Source organism: Diuraphis noxia, unplaced genomic scaffold, assembly GCF_037042655.1.
Source record: "Diuraphis noxia isolate RWA-SAM2 unplaced genomic scaffold, SU_Dnox_SAM2 contig0003, whole genome shotgun sequence".
NCBI lineage: Eukaryota > Metazoa > Arthropoda > Insecta > Hemiptera > Aphididae > Diuraphis > Diuraphis noxia.
In genome coordinates, this window is record NW_028301713.1 from 65136437 (window position 1) to 65149023 (window position 12587).

Genomic DNA, 12587 nt, shown 5'->3' on the forward strand with positions numbered 1-12587 from the left:
AACATATTATATTATAGGAAATTTAATGCAGTGCGACGGGCGCGTCCTATATACATGTATACAACACACGGGGAAAGTTTCTCGTGCACTCACAAACGATTGTACAAAATTTCACGTTAGGTATACGCTATCCATTCTCCGTAACTATAATAAATATAATGCAATGTGTAGAATACGAAAATTAGTTTATAACCTGTGTTGTGGCCATAAAAGCGATGGAATGGTGTTATTATTCCTCAAAATAGTTTTTCCTTCTAAATCTGACATACCCTTGGTATCATAATAATACAAATACACCGTACAATTTGATTAAAAGTTACTTAAGATTGTCCGAGAGAACATTATTTATATGATTATTAGATTTTCTCTTATAACCTTTTAATCTGATATCTGATGGGATTTATAAATAAATAATAAACCTGCGTTATTATTATATTTTTCGTTACAAAAAACTATGTATCTATATACCTACTTGGCGCTTATAACACATTATGTATTATTATTTTATTTTACTTTATGCATATTTAAATGTTTACGTTTTGCAGTGTGTCTGATGTAGTGTATAACAGACACGTTAAAAAACGATTTTTCAAGGTCATTCAGATTATTACGATTATATGGATCCTACCTACCTGGCTACCTATATAAAAAATATACAACTTCAATATCATTTCATTTATAAAAAAATATACAACTTCAATATCATTTCATTTATAACGTATTATAATGAAATAGTTTTGAATTTGTAATTATTTAATTAGGTAGGTACACATAGGCTAGATAAAAGTTGTGGTTGAAATATGTATGGGTAATTCTTTTAATGGACATAATATAGTTACAGTGAATTCGATTTATAAAATGTACAGCCATTATGTAAGGATACTGTATAGTATGCCTAATAACCTCCATATTATATTGTATACTTAGAGGTAAATGTACAATTTTACATTTAAAAAAAAGTTATGTAAACGGTTGCTTAAAACAGCATATAAATATCAATATTAAAAAATATTTAACAACATGATCATTATAACATGCCTAACATGGTATATCTTATAACGAAAAACTATAGAAAAACATAAAGTTATACATAACCATGCATTAAATGTAATATAATGTATAATGCTCATTATTCACTTATAATATATTTTATTCAAACTATTTAATATTTAGGTACTTATATATTAAATAGTTCTAGTTTGAATGGGAAAGATATTGATATTCATAGTACTATATAATATGGAAAATAACTAATTTAAGAATTAGTACCTACGTCTAAATATTAGGTTATAAATATTAAACAGCGTTGGGTAAAGCCTAGCTTAATAACAATCGCTCTTTGAAAATGATACTTAGGTATTAGAAAAATATGTAGAAAATGCTTCAAATCTGTTATTCACTTATACAGAGGACAAAAAATTGGAATTATTTTCCCACCTAACTTTCGTATTATCAAAATTCCTTGACCGTGCTCATTATAAAATACTTTTTCTAGCTCCATGCAATATTTGAATATGAGTCTCAAGAATTTCATAAAACTTTTATTGAACTGATAGAGAACTCTTAATTCTTAAATCCTAAACAATTCCGGAACTTCTACACTGCAGTTCTCAAAAATTTTCATTAGACGGTGTAAACAGTACGAGAGACTGTGTCGATTCTGTGTAAACATGCAGTTTGCTTAAAATTCATGTTTATACTTCGATATCAATTGATTCTGACTTGCAGTCTCGAAAGAACCCATTTTTTACTTACCTAACAACTATTAGACACATACTACTGTTCATACTTCACTCCTAATGATATTCTCCTTACACTTAATGATAGGAAAATTATGCCATCTATATGTTGCAATAAAGTACAATAATTACAAACTACCTTATATCATAGATATATTCTTAAAGATCATACATTATAGTCATTATACGTACAAATCAGCAATAACAAAAACTGATTACGGTATAGCCGTATAGGTATTAGGTAATATACTTATATGTTTGTTACGTACTATGTAACAAACTAACAACCTTAATTGTTTTGTTGAGCAAAAACAGCATGGTTATCATGGTTACTGACACAAACCAAGTTGTTATTGCCAATAAAATAAGGTCTGTATATTAATAGGATCAAATGATGAATAGTGAATTTGTGAGTCTTAGTTGCGCGCACGGTACGGCGATGCTCAATCACAACTGCAACATCATGAGGTGTGGTTATAACCTGTTTACCTGAAGGTATAACAGATGACAACGGATGTTCTATGACCGGACAGCACCAGAACCAGAAGCGAGTGCCGTGGAAGACACCGGGGCTCGCAACGTGTGAGGACTAATCACGGACAGCGTTGGGCGTGTAAAGTAATACTCAAAGTCTAACATACGCTAGCCCCCCAATTTAATAATCATATTTTCTTTAAAATATCAATAATCTGCAGAGTCGCCAGATTCTATGTTGTCGATAGACCCTCCCCCTCCAACAAAAAAATCATTAGTTGCATGCGCCTATGTTGAAGATGAATGTAAAAATAAACTCTGTGATTTCTCGTTCAAATTGTTTTGCATATCCAAAAGAGATTTGATTCATTGTAGAATTGTACGACGTTATACTTACTCATTTATGGTATGTGGACTCATATTTTATTAATAATTATTGAGTGTGATATTAATAACTATTAATATTATATTATTTAAATGTTTAAAAGAAATTTACAAAACGAACCATTAAACGATTATTTAATAAATAATCGTTAAATAATATTTATATGTTTTATTAGGTTAATTATAAGCATTTATAACTGCTTCATATTTAATACATTTTTTCTTGTGAGTGTAAAATGTTAATAATCTATAACATGGTTATAATTTTATTAAAATTCATCATAATTTGCATTCTTATTTAAATATTTTATGTTTTAGTAAACAATTAAAAATGTATATTATTTACATTGTATAGATTTATTAATATTTAATATTTATCTCAAACATACTCTGTTTATGTTTATTTATTGGAAAAGAATTATTCCGATAAGAAAAATTAATCATTTGCCAAAAAAATACGAAAATAATAGGATAGGAAGATAGTCTCACAATTTTACTATTTAATTTTTTTCTTAAAGACATTGTTTTTTTTTTCAAGTGATGTTTGTTACATAACATAGATACATAACTTAGACTATCTACGTGTCTACGTGAATAGCCATGACCTTTCAGTGGCCAATGTCGGTAAGGTTCCAACCTTCCAAAGAGAGGAGTCCTCGTTGGTTTTTGACGTTACTTTTTACTTTATACAGATACGTTAAAGAATCAGATTAAAGAGTCTTACCAGAAGTTTTATCCCAAAGTGACTATCTGCAATATTTTATTCAGTATAATATACTATTTTCGTAGTGTATGAATCCACACAGCACACACAACGCAGTTACACTGCAGGTGATCAGAAGTGCTTCCGGTTGGTCAATAAAACAAATTTAACTCCAATGCTGCCCTCAAAGAGTCAGTTTCTTAGATCAAAACTGTTGGAACTTCCAAACGTCCGGTTAGGTTAGGTTAGGTTAGGTTCACGGGAGGGACGACGATCACCGCATCGTCAGCACGAACGAGACTCCAGAGCGGCGGACTTCGGTCGGCTCGGGAAGTCCAGAAGTCCAGAAGGAGAACCGCAGCTGCCCAACCACAAAGGATTATATAATGTTAAATAAATAAATGTATCATGTCCGAGGGGTAAGTCGGGGTATTGTCCCGTCTACCCCTCACGTATGTATGTATAATATTGTTTTCAATAAACGATGGCGGCGTCGCGGAAGCAATGCGAGAGCAGTTCCCGCGGCGTCGTCGGTTCAAACAGAAAAAAAAATAAAGTTAGGTTAGGTTAGGTTAGGTTAGGTTTAAAGCAGAGAGTCCGGCATGTGTGCACTGCCAGGCTCCTGAGGACGATGCTGAACACACTGTGTTTGATTGCCCATTTTGGGACTCGGTCCAGCAGCCACTCATCACGTCATTGGGCAGGCCCCCCCGTCCAGGAGATGTTGTGGACCTCTTATGTATGCCCGCCCCAGACATTCTTCCCGCGGATGCTAGGCTGAGGAGCAGGATTTGTGAGACAGCTCGAGTCAACTCCACCCTCTTCCATGAAATGGTCGAAGTGATCTTGGGCCAGAAGGAGGAGCTAGAGAGGATACGGCAGAAGGCGGCAGCGGTTCGCAATTGACTGAAGAAACTAAGCGCTAAACAAGTTTATTTTGTTGTAGGCTGAATGGCCAACTCTTGGGTGGTTAGAGGCCCCCATATGTATGTATATATATCTTTTTATTGACAGATGTGTTGTATATATATTTTTTGTTACATGTTCTTGTCAATAAACGATGCCGTCAGGGAGGCAGTAATGGGAAACCAAATTTCCCTCCCTGTGGGCGATTCCAAAAAAAAAAAAAAAAAGGTTAGGTTAGGTTAATGTCAATGATTCGAAAAATTATCTTTAAGTGTATATATAAGTTCCAAGAATCCGAATTTTAATAAATGGATAATTGAACCATAAATATAGGATAAACATGCTTAAAAAATCATCTTGTAACGGGCTGTATCACTGAGCCATGTCGGCATATAAGATTATCAATGTATTTGGTATCGGATGGGCCGGTCTATGCTTCGAACCACCGGCCATTCCATAAGAAGGATTTACTAGCATACTTAGAGGTATATAAAGCACAGGGAGGCAGAAATGACCTTAGGTTTGAGTATTCCAAAACCAAAAAGGGCCCTACTCTTGGTCGTCAGAAACGCCAAAGATTAGGCATTAAGGCGTATAGTGAAGCGAGATTTTCATTCACAGGAATGTATCAATATTCAAATGATGAGGGATAAGTGAAATTTATATTTTTAAAAGGAAACAATGTTGTGGTAGTTAAAAATGTATAAAATGCTTAATTTTATATTTAAGGGTTAATAATTAATTTAAAACAAAGTTTCTCTTATGTGCTTCATACTGTAATTAACAAATAAAAAAAAATATTAACCTAACCTATTTTAAAAGATTTTTTAAGTTCAAATTAGGACGAAATTAGATGTTTTGACGAAGAATTTTAATTGTTTAGATATAATTTAAATATATTCTTCGTCGCCTCACGGGTACCTACTTATAAAATTATATATCTTACAATGTAATTAAATTTTTCAAAATATTTAGATTAATTTATTATTATATACTATTATCTATGTATTCCATGAACTTATTCACACTGTTCTTCGGTATGGACTCAAAAATTAATAATATTAATGTAATAAGATAGAAGTATATTGATATTTGATAGAGATATAGAATATTATAAATTATAATAATTAATATAACAAATGCATTTTTTCCGACAAAAACGAAATATACTTTCCGTTGTATACGATTTAGGTATACTTGACATATTGGCTTATATACAATTTAAAATCATCTTTTTTTATACAATAATATATTATCATTCTTGAATTAAAATTTAACATATTATACATAATATATAGTAGATAATCTACCCTACACCTAATGTATAGCAGATTTGTACCCATTTGTCCACCTTTTCCTATACTTACTTAATTTAACGAGTTAAAAAATTAGCAAACTTTTACGGTCTAAAAAAAATATAATTTATTTTTAAAATCTATAAAGTTCCAATCACTAATTGCTATGTTTAATGAACTAAGCTAAAGTGCTTAACCATGCAAAAAAATAAAACTATTAATTGATATCAGTGCCTATACCTAATAGTTCACACTTATAAATTGTATTCAAAAACGCAAGTTTCTAATCATTTTTTATCTTATTTACTTCTTACTATTTATACAGAGTGTAATACTGAAAGTATTTTAAGAGCAGCATACTTATACATAGACATAGGTATTATAGGTACTAACTAAAGTAATTTATAATAAGTTATGACTAATAATTAATAAATTTATAGATTGCTTTTGAACTTCTAAAAATGATTATAACGATCATAAAAACTATTATAGATCATTAAATTAATAATATAGTACATACCATCTATATACCTTATGGTTAATGGCTATATGTATAAGAATTAAATATGGGAGCATATTTATTTTAATAATCATTCAGCCGAGATATGCCTTTAAAGTTTAAATAGTAATAGGTATATGGGGTACGAGGTGGCCGAGTGGTCACCGCGTCGGCTGTGGCTCAGCCGGACCGGGTTCGATCCTCGACCATCGGGTGGCATTTTTCTCCGGGTAAGTCACGGTGTCTGGGGAACAAGTGCCGCCATCCCCCACTCCGGGGCATGGCAGAAACCTACGGGTGCCCCAATAGAAATTCTTCCAAAACTCTCACCCACGTGTAGAACCAACCTACAGTTCCATAAAAACCTACAGTACTACCCCCTTCCCAATGGCCTTAGTTGCCGCGGGATAATTAAAAAAAAAAAAAAAAGTAATAGGTATGTAATACCTACCACTAATACCTTACTATTATAATTTCTGAACTCTTAACATAATGAGAATTGGATTTTTATGTTTTGAATGGTTTTTTCTGATGTAACTAATACCTACTAAAATAGTACGAAATTTTGAATTTTGAAGACAGCTGCTAATGAAAACCTAATACATATATACTTATAAGTGCAGAGTGCCAGTAGTAGGTAGTGATATTAAGCTACCTAATAGCTACCCCCCAGTTACAAATACAATTTATAATCAATGGTATTAATTTAAGTAATTTAACCATACATTTCAAGGTGAAAACATACATTATATACCAAATGTCAATAATGTTATGTAGGTAGACGTTTTTATTTAAATTAATACCTTTACCTCCATCGCTATTAGGATAAAAATTACATCAACTACAAAATATTATGCAAATTATCATGATTTTGAAAAAAAATTTTAACTTTAAACTTCAAATGCTCATAAAAAATTGTTCATTTTTTTTAACAATTTTATTATTCAACCAAAAGTTACTAGAACTTGCAATTAATTGAATAACAAGATAAAGATATTTAAAAAAGCAGCTTTAATGTCAACTTATAAGGAATCTTATATTACATTTTAAAGCTCTTTAATCGAACGAAAATATTGTACCGACAGTAATAGAAAAAAAAAAGTTCTTTAAAAGTCTATAAAATATTTTGAAAATTAAGAAGGCGTACAATATATATAAAATGCTATTATAAATATTTGGTGAATATTTCAACTATCAATAACGGTTATCTGTTATAATAAAATCAGAAAATGGAACTTAATGTGGCGCCGCAAACACTATATTATAATGTGTGCTATACGGTCATGCTTCGTCCGGCAAGACTATCTCATAGCTGAATGACGGGTGACCAACCAGGTTTTTGGCAACGAACCCTTGACACACTTAAAAACATAAAACTAAAATAATAAGAAAATCGATATTGTAAAAAACTGGTTTTACGTGAAACTTTTCGTTTTCCATATATTTATTTTTTATTTTTCCCAATTATTAAAAATAATGCCAGATTTTATACTTTTGATCATCCTAATAAATTCCAACTACATTCTATCTTCCCTATCAGAAAATAGATTGAAGTTGAAAATTGAAGAATTTTTCTGCTGTAAAAGTGTCTTCATAGATAAAAAAAAACACATCATTGTAAAATTAACACATTATTTGCTGCACCTGGAATCTAAAATAAACAGACTATAGTATATCAACATGACAACATCAATAACGGTGATTGGTATCCGTGACTTTTACACCGTTTTATTTTCCGACATCTGAATACTTTTTGTCATTTTAAATAATATTTTTTTACTACCCGCTGGTTTCGTTTTAATTTTGTTTTTCTTCCAAAATAATATGAACACAACATCAACAGAAAACATCAAATGGACAATTTTCAGGTAAGTTGCAATCTTGTCAGTTAACATAATATAATAATTAATAATATTTAAGTACCTACGAACCTACGGGTAATGTTAAACTGCAATTATATTGTTGTAAAATTGCTGACGGGAGAGAAAAATGTAATTTTCGAATTGCACTTGTTCTGATCATCGAATAAACCTATTAACAAATATAAGCTTAGAAGCATAATTTTTAATTTTAAAATCTAAAGTTTGTTGTTTTTATTTTTTAATATAATAGTTATAAATTATCGGCATGAAGCTACAATTATGTCAAAATAATAACGCAAAAATATGTTTATTTTTTAAAAATTAATAGATTTAATACTATAAAAATGAATTATTTATGTTCAAAACTAATAAATATCAATTTTAATTTAAATGTTGTTGGTATACATCATACCTGCAAGCTAGGTATAGTTACAATTAAAAAAATCGGGTAAGTGGATGTCGCTCTGCTATACATTAGGTGGTGAGATGGACCTTGGGGCCTCTGACTAGGGTAGGTTTGAATGCAATGATAGGTATCATTGTATACGAAAAACGATTCTGAACGGAGATGATTTGTCAGTCTAGGATCAGGGGTTAAAGTTGGGGGGGGGGCGCAGGAGGACTCAGTCCGCTTACCTCTGACAGCGGTTAAAAAGCGTCCCCTTTAACAAATTAGGATTTTATACATTAGACATTATACATAAAATTATATATGGAACGCTTAAAACTTTATGGAGACATTAGTCCCCTCTGGAGTTTTTTCCCACTTTAACCTCTGTCTAGGATATATTATATTTAAATATTGTCATATATTCTATTTTGAAACTAATATTTTATTTTTATAGGAAGCATTTTGCATAAGGAATGGTTAATCAATTTTTCCAAAAACATTGCATGTAGTTATCATAGTTCATAATACCCTATATTATCATAGATATACATATACCTGGTTTGAGAATAAATCGTTATCGTTACGCGATTTCATAAAAATTTAAAACTCAAACGCTCAAAACATTTTTCCTATAGTGACACTTCGAGTTTTCTCTGTAGCTACTTGAAGGAAAACTTATGGAAAACTTAGTGTTGTATTTTTAATCCTTAGTTATAAACACAAAAATGTTTATTGATTTTGAAATTGTGCCTATGTATTCTTATAATTTTTTAATCCCAATAAGAATAACTTATGAAGAACTTTGTATTAAATTTTCAAGTATTTTTATAGAGCCAAAAAAATTTTATTGACATTTCAAAAAAAAATTTTCAGAAAAATTTAAAATTTCAGTTGTCTATTAATATCTCAAAAAAAGTCTAAATATTTTGAAAATTAAATCATGTAAAGAAAATGCCAATCTTAATAACTGGTAAAATTTTCAATTTCAACGACTTATACTTTTTGAATAATAACAAATATTTAAAATCGTTTCAGGATAAATCGTTATCGTTACGCTATTTCGTAAAAATTTAAAATTCAAACGCACTTAAAATTTTTCCTATAATGACACTTCGAGTTTCTCTGTAGCTACTTGAAGGAAAACTTATGGAAAACTTAGTGTTGTATTTTTAATCCTTAGTTATAAACACAAAATGTTTTATGATAAACTCTTTTTTTAAACTATTTTTATTTTTTAATGTCCATTGAAAATAATACATTTAAACTCTGGTTAAAAAAAAAAATATATCGGACTACGAATTTTCTATTTTAAGTGTTAAAAATAATAAATGTTATACGTGTAAGGCAAGAATCTATAAATGATAAAAAATTTTAAATATTGTTTAGTCTGAAAGTTTTTTCATTTGTCAAATCTTTCTGTTATACATCAACCAACGTAAAATATAGGGATTATCTTTTCATTCTTACTTAAACTGACGATAAATTGACAAGAATGTACTCGGTAAATATTATTATTAGATAATTTGGATTTTAGTTGCATGGGCTCAATATGATATAATGCAATTCCACGATAATTGTTAAGACAATAGTAGAACTATGTAGGTAAATTATCTTAATGCAAACAAACTTTATTATAATAATATATCGTAAATCACACCACATATAAATGAGTTTATTTTAGTTTAGATAATATTTTTCATTGAATTTAGTCTTTATAATGTAGATATTGAAAGCAAAAAAAAAACACCTTGTTTAACTTTGACAAAACTATAATGAAGAATTTAATTTATTAAAAATACAAGTAATGTGACTTATTGTTGTTCCTTTTTTAAAACGCAGTTTTATTTCAATTGCCAGACTTATGAAACTGTTTGACGTATTTTAATGATAATAGGTTATAGTGTTAAGTAGGTCTTAAAACCAAACTATAAACAAAATATAAATGTATACATGTTTGAGTTCAAAACCCGTTTGAAAATAATTTAAATATCTATATTTTAATTATTTTATAATATTCTCGATAACAGTTTTCACGATTTTTATTTAGTCCTGTGCGAAAAATAACTGTGAATAGTCAACCTATCATATTAAAATATATAAAAACAATATTATAATATACATTACACAACAGCATTTAATAATATTGTTAATTGTTATCTTATTTAATCCACAATAACTGAAAAACAATAGTAACATCCGATGTGTCAGGATAATACAGATTCGAGATTTTTTGCAGTTAAACGACACGATCATAACAATTTGTATTCATTAAAATTTAAAAGTGATAACTGTATATTTTTGAAATTCATAAAAATCTGGTATCTTTATGGCAGGAGTATAATTTCTGAGGGTGACAATAAAGGCAATATTTTAACCCTTTGTTTAGCACAATCTTTTTAATTTATTTAATAAATATAAATTTTGTATTTGATAAGTGAGTTTAATGTTTTTATAATAATTTTTGAAATCTTAACTAATAGGGTTTGGAATTTTGTGTTTTAAATGGTTTTATCTTTATAACGTATGTAAATTAATACCTACTAAAATACTTATTACACTTTCTTTTGTCTACGGTCTACCTAACACTGACTATTATCTAAGTGCAGAGTAGTGTCACAGTATTAGTATTAAACTACCTTCTAAGTTTCTAACTTAAGATATAAAATATAGAATTAATAATTAATGGTGGTAATTTAAAATTAATAAATTATGTATGTTATATAATTAATACAGTTTTTATTTAAATAAACGTCTCCATAAATTTCGTCAAACCTTAAACTTCAAATGCTCATAAAAAAAATCGTGCACGATGCTTTTGTATTCTTTATATTTATAAGTAACTTTAATTATTAACGTATATTAAGAATCGCATATTAAATTTTCAAGCTCTTTGATCGAATGAAAATATTTTATCAGCGTCAATAAAAAAAAAAAAAACAAAAAATATCAAAAGACAATAATATATTTTGAAAATGATATCATGTATATAAAAATATGCTGATATCAATATTTGATGAAAATTTAATGAAAGTTTGAACTAACTACGGTTATTTACTTTTGAATAATTCCAATAAAATAATAAAATGGAACTTAGGATGGAACTGATTAAATCGTCAAAATCTGTAAAATTCGTAAAAGATTTTATACTATACTTGGATTAAAAATACATCAACATTAATAATATGTATTGGTATTTAAGGGCTAAGATTGGAACATTTAATACAAGTTTTATTCATAATAATTTTAAAAAAAGTTTAGCGTAAGCCACAAAAATTTATTTTACAAGAGTTTGAATTTTAATTTTTAACGAAATCCATCAACATCGTGAATTATTTTGTAATATTTACTGGTATAGACGTCAGACGATGCTCAGAATCATTTTTCAATGACGAGTTACACTCAACTACACTTCTACTAATACGTCTATACAGATGAGCGAATTTTAGGTCAATGTTAAAGTACAAGGACAAAGGGAGATCTGTATTTAAATTATTTATACCCGCATTCCGCCTTCCAGAAAATGAAAACCGTAAAACATACGCCACTGCAGATAATATGTAACAGTTCATACCTAGTTAAATCATTCGTATCGATTGGGTTAGGTATAGAGTCGTGTACCACGCACGCATAATGGAGGATTAAGATGGTAAATAATATCAACATACGTTAGTATTGTTTACATAATATATATATTTTTTTTTTTAATTTTAAATGAGCCTCAACAACAAAGGTTATTGGCCTTTAACATTAATATTTTTTTACACAAGAATGAATCATTAACAATAATATATACAAAACAAAGGTAATAATATGAACAAAAATGGATTGAGATATATCTAGGTTGAATAATTTGATATAGTTTAGTTTGTTTTAAGTAACTGATTAATTTTCCAGTGTTGCTTGGCTGCAGGGGACTTAGGGCTTCTTCCAGATTGTCTTCTATGTTGAGCTTGGTTCTGATGTCGGTGAATTTACGGCAGTGGCATATTATTATAGTGTTATGTACCTACGACGAAAGATCATCACAATTACAACTGTCGGGACGGCTGTGGCGGCGGGCAGACAAGTCGAAACGCCGCGCAAAATTTCGCAGCTATTAGATAGGTGTGGAGGGGAAGGGAAGGGGAGCGGTTGGTGACGATGCCACGACGACGGACATCGAGAGCCGTCGCGTTTTTCCCACTCGTACGCGCGTTCGCTGCAGTTAACGCTCAACAGCCTGCAGCCTTGTGGCGGGCGGGCCAGCGACGGTTGACGACGCGAGCGTAGCGCATACGATAACACCGTCACGCGGTCGACGCTCGTGTGTCCGTCGCGCGTATTTTCGACGTCGT